Source organism: Mustela lutreola, chromosome 4 (assembly GCF_030435805.1).
Source record: "Mustela lutreola isolate mMusLut2 chromosome 4, mMusLut2.pri, whole genome shotgun sequence".
Classification (NCBI taxonomy): Eukaryota; Metazoa; Chordata; class Mammalia; order Carnivora; family Mustelidae; genus Mustela; species Mustela lutreola.
The window spans coordinates 173,622,397-173,643,405 of record NC_081293.1 but is presented as its reverse complement, the minus strand read 5'-3'; positions in this window follow the sequence as shown (position 1 = coordinate 173,643,405).

The window sequence follows — 21,009 nt, the reverse complement described above, 5'->3', positions numbered from 1 at the left end:
TATTTTGGCTCTCACAAACTGAGGTCTTTTAACTCTTACATTTTGTCCTTCTGTTTCCCACATCCAATTTGGATAAGACATGCTTCCTGACGAGGGCATGTCAAATTCTTCCCTATCTGGTTGGTAGGAACATAGTGGTTATCACTTTTTTTTTTTAATTTTTTTTTATTATTATTATTTTTTTATTTGACAGACGGAGATCACAAGCAGACAGAGAGGCAGGCAGAGAGAGAGAGGGAAGCAGACTCTCGGCTGAGCAGAGAGCCTGATGTGGGGCTCGATCCCAAGACCCTGGAATCATGACCCGAGCCGAAGGCAGAGGCTTTAACCCAATGAGCCACCCAGGTGCCCCTGGTTATCACTTTTAAAATGGAAATCTGTTTTGCTGATAACAAAAGTCACATAATCATCTTAAAATTTATAGTCATATAAAATCAAAAGTGAATTCCTCAGCATAGTATACATTTAATAAAAATACCCCCAATAAATAAGTGTTCAAATATTCTTAATAAAAGGTCTCTCTATAATGTATGTAGACATAGTGATATTATTCTTAAATGTCTATGCTAGTAGTTTAGAAGGATTGCAATCTGTTTATCAGTTAAAATAATTAGAATTGTCATTCCCTCTAATGTTCTTATGCAGCATACAGTACAGATTACATCTTTACATACTACATAAGACTTTGAGTCCTAGTCTCAAGATTAGTAATGTAGCTCACATTAGTATATGACTCAAAGCTTGGAACTCAAAACTTTCTACTTTCTCTCTTGTGTTTCCTGCCAAACCAAGGTGTTATCATTGTGTAATGGCTCTGAAGCTTCTGCTCAGGGAAAATAATTGAACCAAGGCTCAAAATGATGAGGCAATTTAACCTGTTAACAGAAATGAGTCTGTCTAACTCCTATTATGTTTTGAGAGGCCAGGTGAATAACAGAGGTTTTATTCTAGTCTTAAAACTTCTCTTAAGAACCCCATGGCGTGAACAGAACCCAGTGGCATGAACACACCCAGGCCCTGGTCCCCAGCAATGCCATGCTGATAAGGGTGTCTGTTTATGTGATGGTCTGTTCTACCAGATGCCTAATTATCAGCCCCAGCATGGTTTGATACACATGGACTTGTGAAAAATGAAACACTCCATGTGGGCAAGACTAGTATTGAATTCATGTCAGCTTTCCATCTCACATGAGGCTAAGAGAAGGCTTATAGAAATTATGGCAGTTCTCTTTCATGAATTCAACTTTCAGAGTTGAGAAATACTTTTGGAAATCCTTCCCTTTGTTGATCATTGATATGTCTTTTATCCATAAATCAGGTGAAAGCTATTCTTTTAAAAAGTTATTTATTTATTTGACAGAGATCGTAAGTAGGCAGAGAGAGAGGAGGAAGCAGACTTAACCCCTAAGCAGCGGAGAGCCCAGTATGGGGCTCTATCCCAGGACCCTGGGATCATGACCCGAGCTGAAGGCAGAGGCTTTAATCCACTGAGTCACCCAGACACCCCAGGCCAAAGCTATTCTTGAGTGTATGTGCAAAGAAAAGCTCCTCTTGGATGAGTTATTGAATCAGTAGCTTTGAACATTGACTATCCACTGGGAAAGTAGCGATTGTTTTATTTGTTATAGAATCATTGTCGGTGGTGGTGGTATTGCTGTAAGTGTTTTCTCCTGTGGGCTTCAAGAATGCCTGTGTTCTGGATTTTAGTATGAAAATACAACTCACGCCATTTATATTTAGTACTTTGTTCTTACCCTGTATGAACTGGCTGGGCACTACCAAACTTTGTAGCTGACACTGTCTGTGTGGGTAGTGGTGAAGGGTTTAAAAACTGCTCAAGTCAGGAGGCTTGCTTAGAGTTTAGGTGACACCAGGCGGAACATGAGATGGTAAGGGGACTGCTGCCAGGAGCAACTAAAACCCACCGAAGACTGGCAAATGTCCTAGGTAGGACAGAGGAAAGGGACTGTGGTATACTGCAGAGAGAAGGGCCGGTAGAAGGCCAGTGATCATTTGTTGAGCCACAAGAGATGCTAAGAATGGATGGCCTGAGGTCATTTCTCCTCTGAGATGGAATCCCATTTGGCCAAAATTCCATTTTTACTCTTAGTTTCTCCGCATGTGGAGCTGCAAACTACCTCTTTGTCCTTATTCCCAGAAGCCCACAGTTTCTGGCCTGATCAGGACACTAGAAGAATGTTTCATTCTTAAGAGGGTCTCATGGGATGGTGAGGAGGAGGGAAGAGGAACATTCTCTCTCTGTCCTTAGAAGCTGTTCCACTCTCGTGGTTGTTATGTGATTCTCTTCATTCAGGGTAAGTAGTCCTGCAAAATTTGTCCCAGTTCTATGAACATATTAAATGAATGAATCTTAACCCTACTAATGGTGCCAATAAACCACTTGTTCCCTCATCTAAGCTATATTTATTAATCTTCATGAAAGGGCCATATTCTTTAGAAGCCTCTAATAACTTCTCAGGCATAACGAAAAAAGCCCCAAACATCAGCATACAAAAGGAAAAGGAAGATAACCCAGAACAGACAGTTGTCATTCTTGAAATTTCAATCCCAATTTTATTTCATTTGTCTCAAAATATATTAAATTATTAGTCGTTTAACCTAGAACCTTAAAATATATGCTAACATGTTCAAAATTAGAAATTAGATAAAATACTTTAATTAATGTTACCTTAGTTTTTTGAATTTTTAGAAAGATATAGGATGCCTTCCAATTTTTAAGCCAAAACTAGAAGGGAAAAATACTCCCTAAAGGAGTGTAATTTCACATTTAAGTAACACAAACCAATTCAAATCTTTTACAGAACATTATGTAATAAGACTTAGCTTCACATAAATTTTCTTATGGTCCTTCTTACACCTCAAAGAAATGACTGGACATCACCATTAACACCAAAGTGGAGGTCAATGACTAAAACTCTATTTGGGGGAGGTCCTGGTATGATGAGATCTAGTTTTGCTAAAAATACTTTTTGAAACACAATATATATAAAACACTAGCTGGAAAGATGGAATTAATACTATGGACTGGACCAAACTTTAAAAATGTGGAGAAAATTGGATTCTAATAGTTGTTGCCTGTCCAGTTGATTGAGCTAATACATCCATCTTTATAGCTGCTTAGACTAAATTTACTTTAGTATTTCTGTGATACCCAGCTCAGCATCAAATCACCCTTGTCACAAAACTCACTCATCTTGTTCCATATTTTTCAATTAAATATGAAGCCCCTGACTGATTCCAAGCCCTGCAGCAGAGGACTGTCCGCAGTGACTGGTATTCCTGACTCTAAATCTCAGTTACCTGGTGACTCTGGCAGATGGTGTCTGATGTTCTACACCACCCACTGCCTCAATCCCCACTTACGTCCTTTACTTGCTGATGGCCTACCTTTGTCTCACATGTGTAGATGGTCTGACTCTTGGATTTAGTTTTGCCTGTGTGTCACTTACTGCATCCCAGTTGAATTCCTCTTGCCTGTGTCCCCTTCCCACCCTCACTCATGACTTAAAGATCTCAGCCTTTGCTCCCATGTTTATACTCCCGAATTATTACCCAAATCTTTGATTTAACATCCCCCTGGCTGAGTCCCAGGCATAATATCTTGATTACTGGTTAGAAACAAGGTCTATTTTTCCTTTTGCCCAGAATTCTTTGTATGTTCCACAATAACACTGTTGTTGATCAAGTATCTCATTTCCATATCTACTTGAGTTTCTATTAAAAAGTATTGTTAAATCTATCATCATCAGAAAAGACTAAAGCACTCAGTTGTACATGGCACTATTAGATGCTTTAAAAAAGTAAATTTGACAGCATAGGTTCCTGTCCTTCAGGAAGTTATTTTATGATATAAAAAGGAGATACAGGCACACATAATTTAAAATAAGAGTCTACATTAGTTGAGGGGAGTAATTTGTTATATTTATAGTCTAAGGGCTTTAGTAGGACCCACAGAGATGATGGATGATGATTCGGTATCACCCTATTTCAAGGCATTTATTAAATGTATCTGTCAATGTTTTTATGAGGACAGTGATTCATAGCAGAGTAATGAAAAAGAACTTTGCAATGGGTTCCTAAATCTGCCGTACTGCCGATCATTATCCTCACTATGTTTCTCTTCCTCCTTTCTCGTGGTTTGGGGAAGTTTATCTCCTAGTTTCTGGTTGCAGAATTTAAAGTATATTTAAAATATATAAAATACATATCTATATCTATATATATTTCTTAGGTACAAACGAAAAGACTCAGCCGATTTTATATAGATGTTGGAAGACTAATATGGCTAGAACTTACATTCCCTAACAATGTCACTGCTAGTAAAGCAGGACCACAGGGAAGAACCTTCCCCACTTAGGCTTATAAGGTAAACTAAAGTACCAGGCTGACCCAGAAAAGAATCAAATCACTTATAGAGGGAGAAATTCATGGGTTCCATTAACCAACAAGAAAGAGATGAAAATTTCTGTTATAGCATGAAGAGGTCGCCAAACCTCCCCATAAAAAATAAGAGTAAAACTGGGGGGGGGGGATCTGACAAAGGTAACCAAAGGTCTTGAAACCGACCAAAGTCAGATAAATTGAGAAGTATTTATTCTTCACAAACTGCTAGACCTTCAAGTAAGAATAGCACAAGATTTCGAAGCAACCATTAGAAATATGCACAAAGAATTAAAGCCAATTGTATTTAAAAAATAAAAATTAATATATAAGGACTTTCAATAGTGGAATAAAAAATATGAATGAAAATCAAACTGAAATTTAGATTTAAAAGTATAATAATTGAAATTAAAAAATTCAGAAGTTAGGCATAATAGCTGACTAAAGAATATAGGACAAAATAAAAACAAGAGTGGAAAGTAGATCAAATTATCCAGTTTAAAGAAGATAAAAGATTGAAGAAAAATAAACAGAGTCTCAGAGAAATATTGGGTTCCATGAAGGACATAAATGTATCTGTAAGCACAACTCCAGGAGGAGGGAGAGTTAAAAAAATGCAGAATTAATATTTGAAGAAATGATGCTTGAAAACATCCTTAATTTATTGGAAACCATTAATGTACACATCCAAGAAGCTCATCAAACTCTAAATTATATAGACACAAAGAGATCCACACATCATAGTGAAACTACTGAAAGGTAGACACAAAAAGAACATCATGAAGGCAGCAAGAATAAAATAACTCATCACGTACAAGGGAACCACCATATAATTAACAGCTGACTTCCCATCAGAAACAACAAATCAGAAGACAGAAAATGATATAGGTGAAGTGTTCAAAGAAGACAAACTTGTCACTGAAGACCTCCATAATCAGCTAAACTTTTCTTCAAAAATGAAAGTGAAATATAGACATTTACAAGTAAAAACTGAATGTATTCTTTGCCTGTAGACCTTTCCTACAACAAGAGACACACATTAGATTCAAAGACACAAATAAGTTGAAAGTAAAAGGATGGAAAAGATACACTACTCAAATAATAACCATAAGAGTGAAATTGACATGGACTATATTACATCAGACAAAATTGAGTCTAAGACAAGAAATATTACTAGAGACAAAAAGGGACATTTCTTAAAAGGGTCAATAACATCTGAAAAATATGAAAATTATAAGCATATGTGCACTTAACACAGTTTTAAAATGAAAAAAAAAAAAAGAAAAGAACTGAAAGGAAAAACAGAATTCAGCAATTACACTTGCATATTTTAATACTACCCATTCAGTAATTAATAAAATAACTAAGCAGAAAACCGGGAAGGATATAAAAGAATTAAAAAACACTATCAACAAATATGATCTATGTTTGTAACTTGTAGAACACTCCACTGACCAACGTTAAAATATATTTTCTCCAGTGTATATGGGACAGTCTCCAAAGTAGACCATATGCTAGGCCATAAAACAATAAATTTATGACAAATTTAAAATGATTTATTAACAAATTTTAGAAGATTCATGTACAGGACACCTAGCTGGCTCATCTTCTGATTTCATCTCAGGTCATGATCACTCAGGGTTGTGAGATCAAGCCCCATATCAGGCTCTGTGATGGGCATGGAGTCTGCCTCAGATTCTCTCTCTCCCTCTCCCTCTGCACCCCCTTAAAAAAACAAAAACAAAATAACTGAAATCCTACAGAGTGTGTGCTCCACACACAACAGATTTAAATTAGATATTAATGAGAGAGATTGGGGAAATTCCCAAATATTTGGAAAATAAACCACATACCTTAAAAACTCTTTGGTCAAGGAAGAAATCACTAGAGAAATTTAAAAATATATATATTTATGCACATATTTTGTGCTAGATAATAAAAATAACATGTCAAAATGTATGCATTCAACAGAAACAGTGTTTAGCTTTAATATTTAGTATTTAGCTTTAAACTCTAGTATTAGAAAAGAAAGATAAAAGGTCAGTAATGTAAAACAAACAAAAAAAACAAACAAAAGTCAGTAATGTAAACTTTCATCATAATTATATTTTAAATATAATATATAGGGACGCCTGGGTGGCTCAGTGGGTTAAGCCGCTGCTTTCGGCTCAGGTCATGATCTCAGGGTACTGGGATCGAGTCCCACATCGGGCTCTCTGCTCAGCAGGGAGCCTGCTTCCTCCTCTCTCTCTCTGCCTGCCTCTCTGCCTACTTGTAATCTCTCTCTGTCAAATAAATAAATAAAATCTTTAAAAAAAATATATATATATATAATATATATGTGTGTGTGTGCATACACATATATGTATATATATCTCCTAAGCCCAGAAGACTTTACTGTTGAAGAAGAAATAATGTAAATATACAAAACCTCTTTCAGAAACAAAGGAGATGTGAACACATACTATCTTATTTTATGGAGTTCATATTACCCTGATACCAAAGATATCTCAGGGGTGCCTGGGTGGCTCAGTGGGTTAAAGCCTCTGCCTTTGGCTCAGGTCGTGATCCTAGGGTCCTGGGATAGAGCCCCGCATCGAGCCCCGCATCGGGCTTTCTGCTCAGCAGGGAGCCTTCTTCCTCCTCTCTCTCTGCCTGCTTCTCTGCCTACTTGTGATCTCTATCAAATAAACAAATTAAAAAATATATATATCTCAGAGAGGAAAATCACAACTTAATATCCCTTATGAAAAGATGCTAAAATAATTTTTAAAATATTAGTTAGCTAAATCAGGAATTATTTAAAAATGATTATAAGTAAGTGGTATTTATTACCAGAATTCAAGGTGGCTTAACATCTAAAAGTCAATTTGTATAACATACAATATTAATAAAATAAAGAACAAAAACACCTGTGGCCATCACAATAGATGCAGGAAAAGCATTTGGCAAAATCCAACAGCCATTACGGATAAAATATATATATATATAAAAAAACCAACAAATTAAGAATAGAAGGAAATTTCCTTAACTTGACGAAGGACAACTGTTAAAGAAAAAAAGCCTATAGCTAACATTGTACTTAATTGTGAAATATTGAATATTTTCTTCCTAAGATTGGAAATATATGGATATGTGCTCTTACCATTTCTATTTAGTATTGTATTTGAGATTCTAGTCAATGAAGTGAAACAAAAAAATTAATCTTTATTCACATGACAAGGTCTTTTGAAAAGAAAAAAACCTAAGGAACAAAACAACAAAAATTATTAGAATAAAGAAGTGAGTTTAGCAAGGTCACAGGATACAAGATCAGTATACACAAATCTACTACATATTTATATGAACAACAGTCCAAAATGATATTAAGAAAATAATATATAATAGTATCAAAAGTAATAAATATTTATGAATAAATTTAACAAAAGAATCACAAGACCCGTATTTTGAAACTATAAAATATTGCTAAATGAATTTAAAGAATAATTAAATATATGCAGAAAATTCATAGATTGGAAGTCCCTATAATGGTAACATGTCAGTTTCTTTCAAAGGGATATAAAGATTCAATTAATCCCTATCAAAATCCCATAGAATTTTTTTTTGATAAATGAAGTTAAAATTTATATGGACACTCATAGTACTTAAAATAGACAAAGCAATTTTGAAAAACTGGAACAAAGATAAAGAACTCATGATACCTAAGTTCAAAACTTACTATAAAGCTACAGCAATTAGGGGCATCTGGGTGGCTCAGTTGGTTGAACATCCAACTTTTGGTTTCAGCTCAGGTCATGATTTCAGGGTCCTGAGATCAAGACCCATGTCAAGCTCTATGCTCAGCATGGAGTCTGTTGTCTCTTTCCCTCTGCTTCTCCCCCCACTTGCTCATGCCCTCTATCTCTTTCTCCCTCAAATAAATAATTAAAGAAAAAAAAAAGCAACAGCAGTTAAAACAGAATGGTATTAAGGGTAAGCATGCAGATCACTGTAACAGAATAGAGAATCTAGAAATAGACATATATGTTCATGATCAATTGAATTTTGATACAGATGCCAAGCTGGTTCAATGGGGGAAAGGATTAGTTTTTTCAGCAAAACATGCTAGAACAATTAGATACCCATTGTGAAAAGTGATTTAGTACATTTCAAGTACCGTACCAAAATATTTACTCAAAATAGATCATAGACATTACTTAAGACTATAAAACTCCTAGAAGGAAATATTGAAGAAAAACTTTTGACCTTGTGTTAAAGACTTTTCAGATAGAACACCAAAAACATGGTCTATAGAAAACAAAAGTGAAGTTAGACTTCACCAAAAGTTAAAATGTTGGCTATTCTAAAGACTTTATTAAGGAAATAAAAAGACAAGTCACAGTCTGGGAGAAATTATTTTCAAATCACATATTTGATACAGACTTGTATCTGAAATATATAAAGCATAACAAAAAACAATAAAAACAAAATTTTAAAATAGACATTTTACTAAAAAAGATACACATGTAGCTAATAAGCTCATGAAAATATGTTCAACACCATTAATCATGAGGAAAATGAAAACATGACAGTGAAGTCAGAGAATGGCTCTGGCATTCATTCAAAAAGACTGACAATACCAGGTGTTAGGAAGGATGTCTGATAGGCAGAATAATGACCTCTCTACACCCAGAGATGTTCATGTCTAATTCCCCAGAACTTGCATATATGTTTTATTGTATGGCAAAAGGGACTTTACAGAAATGGTAAGTTGAGGATTTTATAGTGGGAAAATTATCCTGGGTCAGGGTGGGCCCAATATAATCACAAAGGCCCTTATAAGAAGGAAACAGGAGGGATGGAGTTAGAGAAAGAGGTGTGATATAAGAAAGAGGTTGGAATGGTAAGTCCAGGAGCCAAGGAATGCTGGCAGCCTGACAAGGAATGCATTTTCCCCAAGAGCCTTTAGAAGGAAAGTGGCCTTGCTGACACCTTGACACTAGCCTCATAAGATTCATTTCAACTTCTGACCTCCATAACCATACCATAATACATCTGTGTTGCTGAAAGTCACTAAGGTAATGGTAATTTGTTATAGCTGTAATAGGAAACTAAAACATATGTGGTAAAAGTAATTTCAAATGAGAATTTGTAATTCCCATTTCCAGTTTTTAACAGGAATATAAAATGGTACAGCTGTTTTGAGAAAAGTTAGATAGTTACAACCCAGCTAGTCTACCCTTAGGTATCTACCAAAGAGCATTGGTAACATATGTCCCTATAAAGACTTGTGCACAAATGTTCGTAACTGCATTATTCATAATAGCCAAAAACTGGGGGGAAAATCCAAATGCCCATCAAATGTGAACAGATAAACACAGTATAGTATCACGATTGTATTATAACCATTAAAAAGAGGAATAAGACCATGAAAAGAATAAACTGACTTACAGCCACGAGAATGAACCTCAAAAATCATGCTAAGTGAAAGAAGGCAGACCCCCAAATCTGCATGATTCCATTTGTAATTCGGATTTCTATAAAATTTCTAGAAAAGTCAAATCTAAACTCTATAGAAAGAAAAACAATCAGTGTTTGCCTGGGAATGGGGATGGCAATTGATTATAAACAAGTACTAAAGATCTTTTAAGTGGTGATGAAAGTGTTCTGAAATGTGATTGTGATTATTGTTGTACAAGTGTGTAAATCTTACCCCAAATTATCATCTGCATATTTATAATGGGTGAATTGTTTAGTATGTAAATAGCTCCATAAAGCTGTTAAAAGTGAAAAGAAAAAAAAAGGAAGAAACAAAAATAGATTGCTAAGTTCTCCGTCCAAAATTTCCTAAGGAACTCCTTTATTCAGAATAGATTGCCTGAGAAATTCCTAAACCAATTTTTCTCCTTAATTATGGCTTAGATTTATTACATTTATTCCCATATTTACATGCTAGTTGTCAGCTTTTCTCATCTTACTAGAAAATGTTGAGCTTCTTAAGAACAAAAATAGTAGCTAATATATTGAATCTGTACCACCTTCTCCTTTCCAAGAATCTTCCATATTTGCAGGACACATTTGCTAAACCACCAAGTAATCGGGACTCCCAACTCACGCACTAGCATCTGCTCTAACTACATAGGGAAACATCCTTTCTCAGGAGTTTATTCAAGCTTAACCCTTGGTGTCTTTTTATATTTTAGATATTGTTCTATTCAAGCCTCTGTGAGCACACAAAGAAGAGTTTATGCTTTTTTTACAGTAGTAATTCCATTCATCTCTTTCTCAAAAAGCATATTATCACTCTTTGAATTTCTCAGAATGTTTCACTTTATGTCATTTGACTTTTCCCCTCCTCTGTTGTACCTTTGCTAGCTTTTCTTTTCTAATAACACCCCTTTGTTGGAAGGGGAAATTATCATCTGATAAGGCATTCAGGGTCATATTTGGAGAAATTTTCCCCATCTGTTGCTTCCTCACATAAATTCTTTCACTGAGATTTCAAATAGAATCATTTAATCCATTCATTTTTTTTTTACTACTCATAAAATACATCATGATCATCATATCTGAATCACCCATGTGGTGAGTCATATCAGTTTTTAAATGATCTGAAGTGAATGAATTGGCTAAAAGGAAATTGATGTACTTCAGCATATGTTGGCACTGAAAAAATCAATTGCCATCAAGAACTTTTTAAAATTTAATTTAATTTAATTTAATTTAATTTAATTTCTCTGTGTGTGTGTGTGTTTGTGTGTGTGTGTGTTCCAAAATTCATTGTTTATGCACCACACCCAGTGTTCCATGCAGTATATGCCCTCCTTAATACCCACAACCAGGCTCACCCAACCCCCTACCACCCTCCCATCCAAAACCCTCAGTTTGTTTCTCAGAGTCCACAGTCTCTCACGGTTTGTGTCTGTCTCTGATTTCCCCCAACTCACTTCTCCTCTCCATCTCCCAATGTCTTCCATGTTATTTCTGATGCTTCACAAGTAAGTGAAATCATATGATAATTGACTCTCTGCTTGACTTATTTCACTCAGCATAATCTCCTCCAGTCCCGTCCATGTTGATACAAAAGTTGGATATTCATCCTTTCTGATGGAGGCATAATACTCTATTGTACATATGGACCATATCTTCCTTACCCATTCATCCTTTGAAGGGCATCTTGGTTCTTTCCACAGTTTGGCGACTGTGGCGATTGCTGCTATGAACATTGGGGTACAGATGACCCTTCTTTTCACTACATGCGTATCTTTGGGGTAAATACCCAGTAGTGCAATTTCAGGGTCCTAGGGTAGCTCTATTTGTAATTTCTTAAGGCATCTCCACACCGTTTTCCAAAGTGGCTGCAAGAACAACCATCCAGTCCTGCAAGTGATATCTTTGGGGATGCTAAATATTCATTCTTTTTCTTTTTCTTTTTAAAGTTTTTATTTAAGTTCTGGTTAGTTAATATGTGTTATCCTACTTTCAGGTATATAATATAGCGATTCAGCACTTCCATACAACACCCCGTGCTCATCACAACAAGTCCACAAGTGCCCCCCTTAATCCTCATCACTTATTTCCCCATCCCCCCACACACCTCCCCTGTGGTAACCATAAGTTGGTTCTCTATAGTGAAGTATTTAATCTTTTTCAACCAACATTATTCTGTGTGCTCTAGCCTCCTGCTGAGTAATGCACAAGAGTCAGGAGATGCAAAATTGGAAGAAAAAGTCCACCGACTTTGGAGGAGCTCTCATTCAACTAGAAACAGACATGGCAAAGATAATCTGCTTTACTGTGCGATCAGAGCTGTAATGTGGTATAAACAGATGCTGGAATAGTTCAGAGACAATGGAATATGTTTTCCTTGTTTCTTCTACTGATCCTCCCCAGACCTCCAAATTTTAATCAACAATCTTTATGGTTTTTTATAAACTGAAGAGAAAACAAGAGAAGGCTTTTCACAAAGGTACCCCAGCAGAATGCTGTGTATGGCAGCAGAAGCTACACATCCTTATTCTATCAGTGTCTATCTGTGTCTGTATTATCTGTAGATCATCCTTTTTTGTCATATCTTGTCAGAGGCAGGCCCCTGGCCAGGGCGGCCTCCGCCATTAAAAGATGGCGCCTGGCTAGTTGCCAGGTTAGGATTGCCTCGTGAGACTAAGCAGAACGCCCAAAGAGGAAGTAAACAGCATTGGTTGCTAGCAAAGCTGTTCATTTAGGTGCACAGCCTGATTCGCTCCCTCCTGTACCCTGCTCACTGATTGGTCATGTAAGCGTATATAAGTGTGTAGACTTGTGGAAATAGAGAGAGAGAAGAGAGAGAAGATGCATCCGAACCAGGGTTCTTGTCGTCCTTGCGGGGCGAGGGCGATAAATGGCGTCGGCACCCGGGAACTAAATAAAGGAATCTTGCAAGGTAATCCGCAGGAAAGCGGGGAGTAAAGGTCCGCAGGTAAGCGGGGACATTAGCCATGTTCACAAGTGGGAATTCCATGGTAAAGCGGGGAGTAAAAATAGAAAAACCTTGCCAGGGAGAAGTCTGCAGGTATGCGGGGTAAAACCATAACAAAGGTGGTGGGAAACTTGTACAAGACTGCAACAAGAAGCGGGGCGGCCTTAGAGCCGGGATTAACTTGTACAAGTCCACAACAAGAAGTGGGGCGGTCTTAGAGCCGGGATTTAGCGAGTCCGTAATAAGAAGCGGGGCAGCCTTAGAGCCGGAATTTAGCGGTGAGTCTTTAATGTCCGCGTCTGTTGTCTGTTGTCTGTGTGTTCATAATGGAATCTGAAGTATCTAAAGTGCGGTTGGAAGGGTCTTTTTAGAGGTCCTGTTGAAAGCCAATGGAACTCCATTAAAAGCAAAAACTGATGGGCCTTTTTGAATACAGGGGAAAAGGCGGCTCCATGGTTCCTAGATGAAGGCTTGCTAAACATACCTCAATGGGACCACTTAGGGGAGGATTTGAAGAAACAGGATGCTTTAACACTTCGCCTCAAATTTAACATAACAAAAGCACAGGCACGGGACTTAGTAGTCTCCTGCAGAAATTGTGTGATCTTACTACCTGCACTGTCCTTGGGGGTTAATCCTAAGGGTTGTTACCTAATCATATATGGCAAATGGATGTCACACATGTTTCAGAATTTGGAAAGTTAAGATATTGCTATCTTTCCCAGTGCTGGAATGTCACGGCCTTCAAGCTGGCTGTGATTATGCGTATCCCTACCCATGCTCCTATCCCAGTTTCCATTCCAGAGGACAAGTTACCGGTGGTGCTATCCAGAAAGAAGAGAGATTTTGGTATCACAGCCGCCGTTGTGACAGCATTGGCTATATCTACAGCAGCGGCCACGGCAGCAGCAGTCTCGCTTGCTACAACTATACCCACTGTGGAAGCTGTGAACACCCTTGCAGAAGGAAGGGCGGCTGCCCTTCAAACACAGATCAGATCAATGCACATCTGCAAGCAGGAATCCTGATAGTCAACCAGAGAGTGGATTTGGTTCAAGAACAAGTGGACATATGGGGGGCCCTATTGGGACTGGGATGTATAGTACCCTTCCCGGCAATTTGTGTAACTCCCATAGCCTATACTAATATGAGTGACTTACAGAATGTCTCCCGACAGCTCTCCCAATACTTGTGGGGGAATTAGTCCGCAGAATTCCAAAACTATACTCAGCACCTGCTACTAGGAATAACAAGGATAAATAACACCAGAGGTGAGCTTGCAACCCTCCCAGAGATAATCAAAACATTGCAAGATGTGTTAACCTTTACGAAACAATGGGCTAGTGTAATTGGTCTGATGATAATCCTCATAGTGGGCTTGATTCTGCTAGTAAGGAAACTGCAAATTTGGAGGCGACAGCAACATAGGCAACAGCAAGCCATGGTGCAGGCCTTGTTAGCCATCGAGGCTGGAACATCCCCCCAAGTGTGGCTAAGTATGCTGGATTGGTAGTCAATGACGGGTAAGATTGGTGGGGGAAATATACCAACCTAAGACAGGACGCAGATCATTGATATCTGCCGTCTGATGACGGGTAAGGATATTCCCCGCCACTGACAACCTAAGACAGGCACGATCCCTGCCATAAAAAAAGGGGGAGATGTTGGAGGCAGGCCCCTGGCCAGGGCGGCCTCCGCCATTAAAAGATGGCGCCTGGCTAGTTGCCAGGTTAGGATTGCCTCGTGAGACTAAGCAGAACGCCCAAAGAGGAAGTAAACAGCATTGGTTGCTAGCAAAGCTGTTCATTTAGGTGCACAGCCTGATTCGCTCCCTCCTGTACCCTGCTCACTGATTGGTCATGTAAGCGTATATAAGTGTGTAGACTTGTGGAAATAGAGAGAGAGAAGAGAGAGAAGATGCATCCGAACCAGGGTTCTTGTCGTCCTTGCGGGGCGAGGGCGATAATATCTCAGACAATATCAACATTTATTTATGTTCACATAGTATATATATATTATATAATACACACTAGTATACAGTACCTATATATCTTTAGGTTCTAGAACCTGAAAATATCTGAAAAAGAATGTTTGGGCCCAGATCACTCAGATTGGTGTCAGTTCCTTCATTAAGGGAAGTTATTCGGTGGGGAGGGGGGTTGTCTGGGTGGCTCAGTTGGTTAAGCACCTGACTCCTGATTTGGCTCAGAGTGTGATCTCAGGGTTGAAAGATTGAGCTCCCCTCCCCCCTCCATTGGGCTCCGCACTGGGCGTGAAGCCTGCTCAAGATTCTCTCACTCCCTCTCCTTCCATCCCTCCTTCCAACAGCCTACCTGCTTGCTCTCTCTCTCAAAATAATAATAAAAAATAATAAAAAGAGAAGCTATTTAGGGACTGTTGGATAAAAAAGTGATTGAAAACAGGTATCTACTTTTATTTCCCCTGAATCTAGTAAAAACAATACTAAAGGGACTTTAAAAATAAATACACTCTAAGTATGTGAAGCACAGAAGAAAAGAGAACAGGAACAACATTTTGGAAGGCCTAAAGAAGATGAATAAATAGAGCCAAGAACAATCTTTAAATCCTTTAAAGTTTAAGGAATTGGTGATACCATCTTCTTAAAGTGGACAATGGTTAGAAGACTGTGTGAGCAATAAATAGGTCTTCACATCCATCATCTCCAGCAAAGTAAATAAATTAAAAGATAATTGAATTTTATTCTCAAATATAGGCTCTTTAGACTGCTAAACATGAGAAAACAGTAATAGCTGTACTTGTATAGAACTTATTGTGTACCTGGTATTTTCTAAGCATTTGCATTTATTGACTTATTTCATCCTTACCCTAGCCCTATGATAAATATGTAACTATCTCCAAATTACTGATGCACACAGATAGAATAAAAAGAGTAATAGGGGACTGTCAATATACTAGATGCTGAGACAAGTGCCCCCTCCTCACCCAGCCCTCTTCCTAAGACTCAAAAATAATGCAGCCAAGGCTTTGCCCTCTAGACAGGAGATGGAAAGACTCTTCTCTAGGGATCCTGATAGACCCAGTAGAAAAAACTTAAGAGTTACTGACATCAGGATTTTCCCAACTACATGTCTCAGCCAGTCACCTATAGTAAAAACTGTTTCCCACCATGAGCTCAGGATCTCCAGTCAACTCCTTAGTATCCCACTGGTACATATAAACAAATAGATGAGGATTATCAGGCATGAGGAAAACTGCTAATATTAAAATTTGAGAACCAAACAAGTAAAAATTTAAAAAATAAATTTAAAAAATCTATGAGGAGATAATAAAGGTCTTGCAGACATAAGAAGGCAAAATAATCCCCCCTACCCATTTATTACTTATCCATCTACAGGTAACATGATTTTTTAATCATGAAACAGTAATACTCTTTTAAAAAGTAATACTTGGATGAATAAAGAAGCATTTAAAATATACCTATATGATTTTTTAATCAATAGCTAAAACTCAATAGAAAGATTGGGATATAAAAATTTAGAAAATATTTTAGGAAATAATGCTAAAAAATAGGACTATGAAATATGGGGAAAAGGATAAGAAAATCTGACAACCAGTTCAGAAATGAAATATTTAAATAATAGGCAGACCTGAAAGAGGGAATAAGATTGAAAAGGAAATAAATTAGCAATGCACTAGTTAAAACAAATTTCCAGATATGTGATCCATGTAACTTTCCAGACTGTTAGAGCCCCCTGGTTGAGCTATATAGAAGGACTGGGAAGCAGAATATCATTAAAATTTTCAACATGGACAACAGAAGTTAGAAGGCACCAAAGCATGGTCAGGATAGAATAAAGATGTTTCCAGGCAAGCAAGTTCCAAATAATTTACCTCCCGTGCATTCTATCTCAGGAGCTGAGCTACAATGAGAAAGTAAACAAAGACAGAGGAGGGAATGCAGTGCGGAGAACAGCAATGTAATTATTGAGCCAACCCACAAGAGGTGGAGAGGGGTCTAGGATAAGAAATGTGCCCTGAACACAGGGGCAACCAGTCTCATCTGGAGTGTGTCAGAAGATTCCTGAAGTGATGTCTTCAGGAAGAGAAAATGGACAGAATGCCTATATTTAGAGCAGAGCAAGGCACTTTCCAAGGAGACTGGGTTGAAATAGTGAAAAGTACATAGAAAATCAAGCAACACTGAAAACAACAAAACAATAAATACTAGAACACAAAAATGTGCGGGAAAGAAAAAAATTATCACGGTTTACTACATGGCTTTGAAGAAATTGTAGTGGCATTATTATGCTTATATTAATACAAAATACTTATCTATACAAAATCAAAATAAAATTATATTGAGGAATAGGAGTAAACAGGATACCTACTGTTAGGAGATAAAGACAAGGCAAACACGAGAGCTAAAACTTTCTTTTTTTCCCCAAAACAGAAGTCAATAAGCACAACCTAAAACTAAAACAGCATGAAATGACAATGCAAGTGTGTTGTTTAGGGACATAAAGGTAAATACCAAAATAATTACTTAAATTGTTAAAAGAGAGAGATGGGCATGCTTGGGGTTAGGGAGATTCTGTTGTTACTTTTTTTTTTTCTTATAAAACTTGCAAATTATTGGACCCTTAAGCTATATCTATGTGTACCTTTGACAAAAACAATAATTTAACAAAAGACGAAAAAGAAGCTCTGCAATATCCATGCTGTTAATTTGTCATTTGCTTTATTCTTGACATAGCCTGTTCTTTCTAATAAGAGGAAAAGTCTACTACTATTTTTTCTTCATCATTCTTAATTACTTTAAAGGGATTATTGAATTTTAGGAACTTGAAGTATAATGCTAGCTATAATAGGGATTTAAAATTCATTTCTAAATAGGTATGTTCATGTGGGAAATTTTCAGATGGCAGATATTAATGATCCAGCCAGCTGCAGAAGAGAAAAGCACCAAGGCTTTGATGTCCCCAAGAGACGCTGAAGGTCACAAACTAACTATATAAATATCTACTGTAATGATGCTGTACTTCCAAAACTCTACCTATTAAAATCTTTTTATTTTTGAAGCTATCTGGGGGTCAGGGGAGGGGGGAAACATATAGAGAAGACAATCAGATAATGAAAAAAAGTAGTTGGCCTAAAAATCCACTAGGAATGAAGACATTACCTTCATTATTTGTTGTCACTTGTCAGTCTATGAAACATTTGTGCTACAACTCAAAAGGGTTTTTTTTTTTTTTTTTTAAGATTTTATTTCTTAATTTGAGAGAGATCCCATCCAGATCCTGTCCCTTTCCACCATGTGAGGACACAATGACTAGTCTGTTCCCCAGAAGAGGGTCCTCGCCTGATCATGCTGGCATGTTGATCTTGGACTTTCAGCCTCCAGAGCTATGAGAAATAAATTTCTGTTGTTCGTAAGCCACACAGTCCACAGTATTTTGTTATAGCAGCCTGAATAGACTAAGACACTGAGAGTCTGTACCAGCGGGGATCTTGTCCAGGGCACCGAAAAATCATTAAAGGCAGGTAGGAGTCTGGCCTTATGTAGGAAGCCATTATAGGTATCAAGAATACTTTAAGAATGTGATTTTTCAATACACTGATATATGCACTAAAAAATATCACTATTCTTTCTCGATTGGAATCTGACACACATACTGGGGTGAGAATAAAAGGGCATCTCAGGTAAACCAAGGAGTAACACAGATTATCGACAGTGTTGTATTTATGTTCTATGTGGTCAGAATACAGCGTGTCAGAGGGTAGAAAAAAGCATGAAAACGTGCTATGCATACCTTTTAATCCAAGAAGTTCACCACTAGGAATCTTTTCCCCCAAATCCCATATGTATACAAAGATATATTCACAAGGATGTACCCCGCAGTAGTATATATGAATAAAAACAGAAAAACATGTAAAATGTCTATTAATTTTTAGAATCTTCAAATGATACATCTGATTTGTGGAATATTAAAAATCTGTCTAAATATATATATATATATATATACATATACGTGTGTGTGTTAAAAATCTATCTAAATACATATACACATACATATAAATATATGCACATATATACACACATATATATTATATATAAATATTTATATTTATATTTATTATAAATATTTATATATAAATATATATATTTACACATATGTATCTAAATATATACACATATACAAATATGTGTATACACACATGTGTGCACACATGTATACATATATGCACATATCTGTGTGCACACACGTGTGTATGCATATACACTTATACACAATCTTGAACATATATATGGCAATACAGCCAAGATATTTTTAATGAAAACAGTTTTATTTTATTTTTTATTTTTTAAAGCAATTTTTAAATGTTACTATGATCCCATTCATATTTTTCAAAGATATGCATGTATGTACACATATGCATTTCAATGCATAGAATGGGCCCTAGAAGAATAAGCACCCCTTGTTGGTAGTGGTTACCTTTGGGAGGATTATTTGGAAAGGGCCATACAGAATAGTGGTTAAGGGAAGAATAGCTCCTCCTTATCCACAAGGAATGTATTTCAAGACCCCCATGGATGCCTGAGACCATGATTAGTGTCAAACCTTATATATATTATGTTTCTTCCAATATGTCCACACCTATGATAAAGTTTAATTTATATGTTAGACACGTAGGAGATTGACAACAATAAATAATCATAAAATAAATTATTTATACCCATATACTGCAGCAAAAATTATGTGAATGTTGTCTCTCTCAAAATACCTTATGCACTGTACTTACTCTTCCTCTCGTGATGATGTGAGATGATAAAATGCTTGCACGATGCAGTCTAGTGAGGTAAATAACACAGCAGTGAGCTACCATTGGCCTTCTGACCATATGGCAGCAGGAGGATTGTCTGCTTCTGGATGGTGGTTGACCAAGGGTAACAGAACCTGCAGATAATGGGGAGACTGCTGTGTAGACTTTGGTGTGAGACCTCCTAAGTTCAGATCTTGGCCACTTGCTATACATCCTCTCTAGATCTTTCAGTTTCTTCATCTATAAAGAGCATGAGGGATGCCTGGGTGGCTCAGTTGGTTGAGCGGCTGCCTTCGGCTCAGGTCATGATCCCGGCGTCCTGGGATAGAGTCCCACATCAGGCTCCTTGCTTGGCAGGGAGCCTGCTTCTCCCTTTGCCTCTAGCCTGCCACTCTGTCTGCCTGTGCTTGCGCTCTGTATCTCTCTCTCTCTCTCACAAATAAATAAAAATCTTTAAAAAAAATAAATATAAGGAGCGTGAATACATGTGAGTATTGAACAGAGTTGGCACATAAACAACATTGTATAAATTAGCAATCATGAAACAAATGTTCATCAGTATAATTAAGGGAGAATTTTAGCTTTTATTCTGTAACCGCTGTTTTGTTTAACTTTTGTACAATACACCAGTTTGTTACTTTATAATCTAAAATAAAGAAGACCAAATCCAGAAATTTTAATGTTACTGCACTAATGGTGATGGAAGTGTGCAAGAATGTCAGGGCATTCAGTTCTAAGACCTCCTGCTCATTCACTGCTAAATGAACTAGAGTACTCAGAGTAAGTAATTACCCCTCCACTATCTCAAGGGCAGGGAATTATTGCTCTTTCTCTTTAACGAGCCCCACAGTGCTGTGTACACAGCGGGTGTGCACTAAATGTTTGCGGGTAATGATAACGATGAGGATGCTGACAGCTGTGACATGCTATAAAGCTTAATTTAAAAGCCATCAAGAAAATGTAACACAAAATATAGTCCTTCTGAATTTTGTCTGCATGGGAAACAAATTCTGTTAGATTATTAATAAAGTAATTTGGTGTACATTGTGCTATATTGATTGCTTTGGTAGCATCCCGAGTTTTGCTCATTAGCATGACCTAATTATTATTTCAGATGATTCAAAGGGCATAGCGAGGTCTGCTTCTATTATTTTAGTATTAAAAGTTGGTTGGTCTCCTGCAAGCAATTTGTAAATTAAATGCACAAAGTGGTTGTTATCAATGAAATTATCTTTAATCCCTCCAACAAGATTTGCAGTAGTTGGACTATTTTCTGTTTCCTTAAATTGCACTATTACTTTGTTTCTACAATGACACTCTTATGTGTTTAAAACACATGGAAAGATGATGAAGCCTCTCCATTCTAG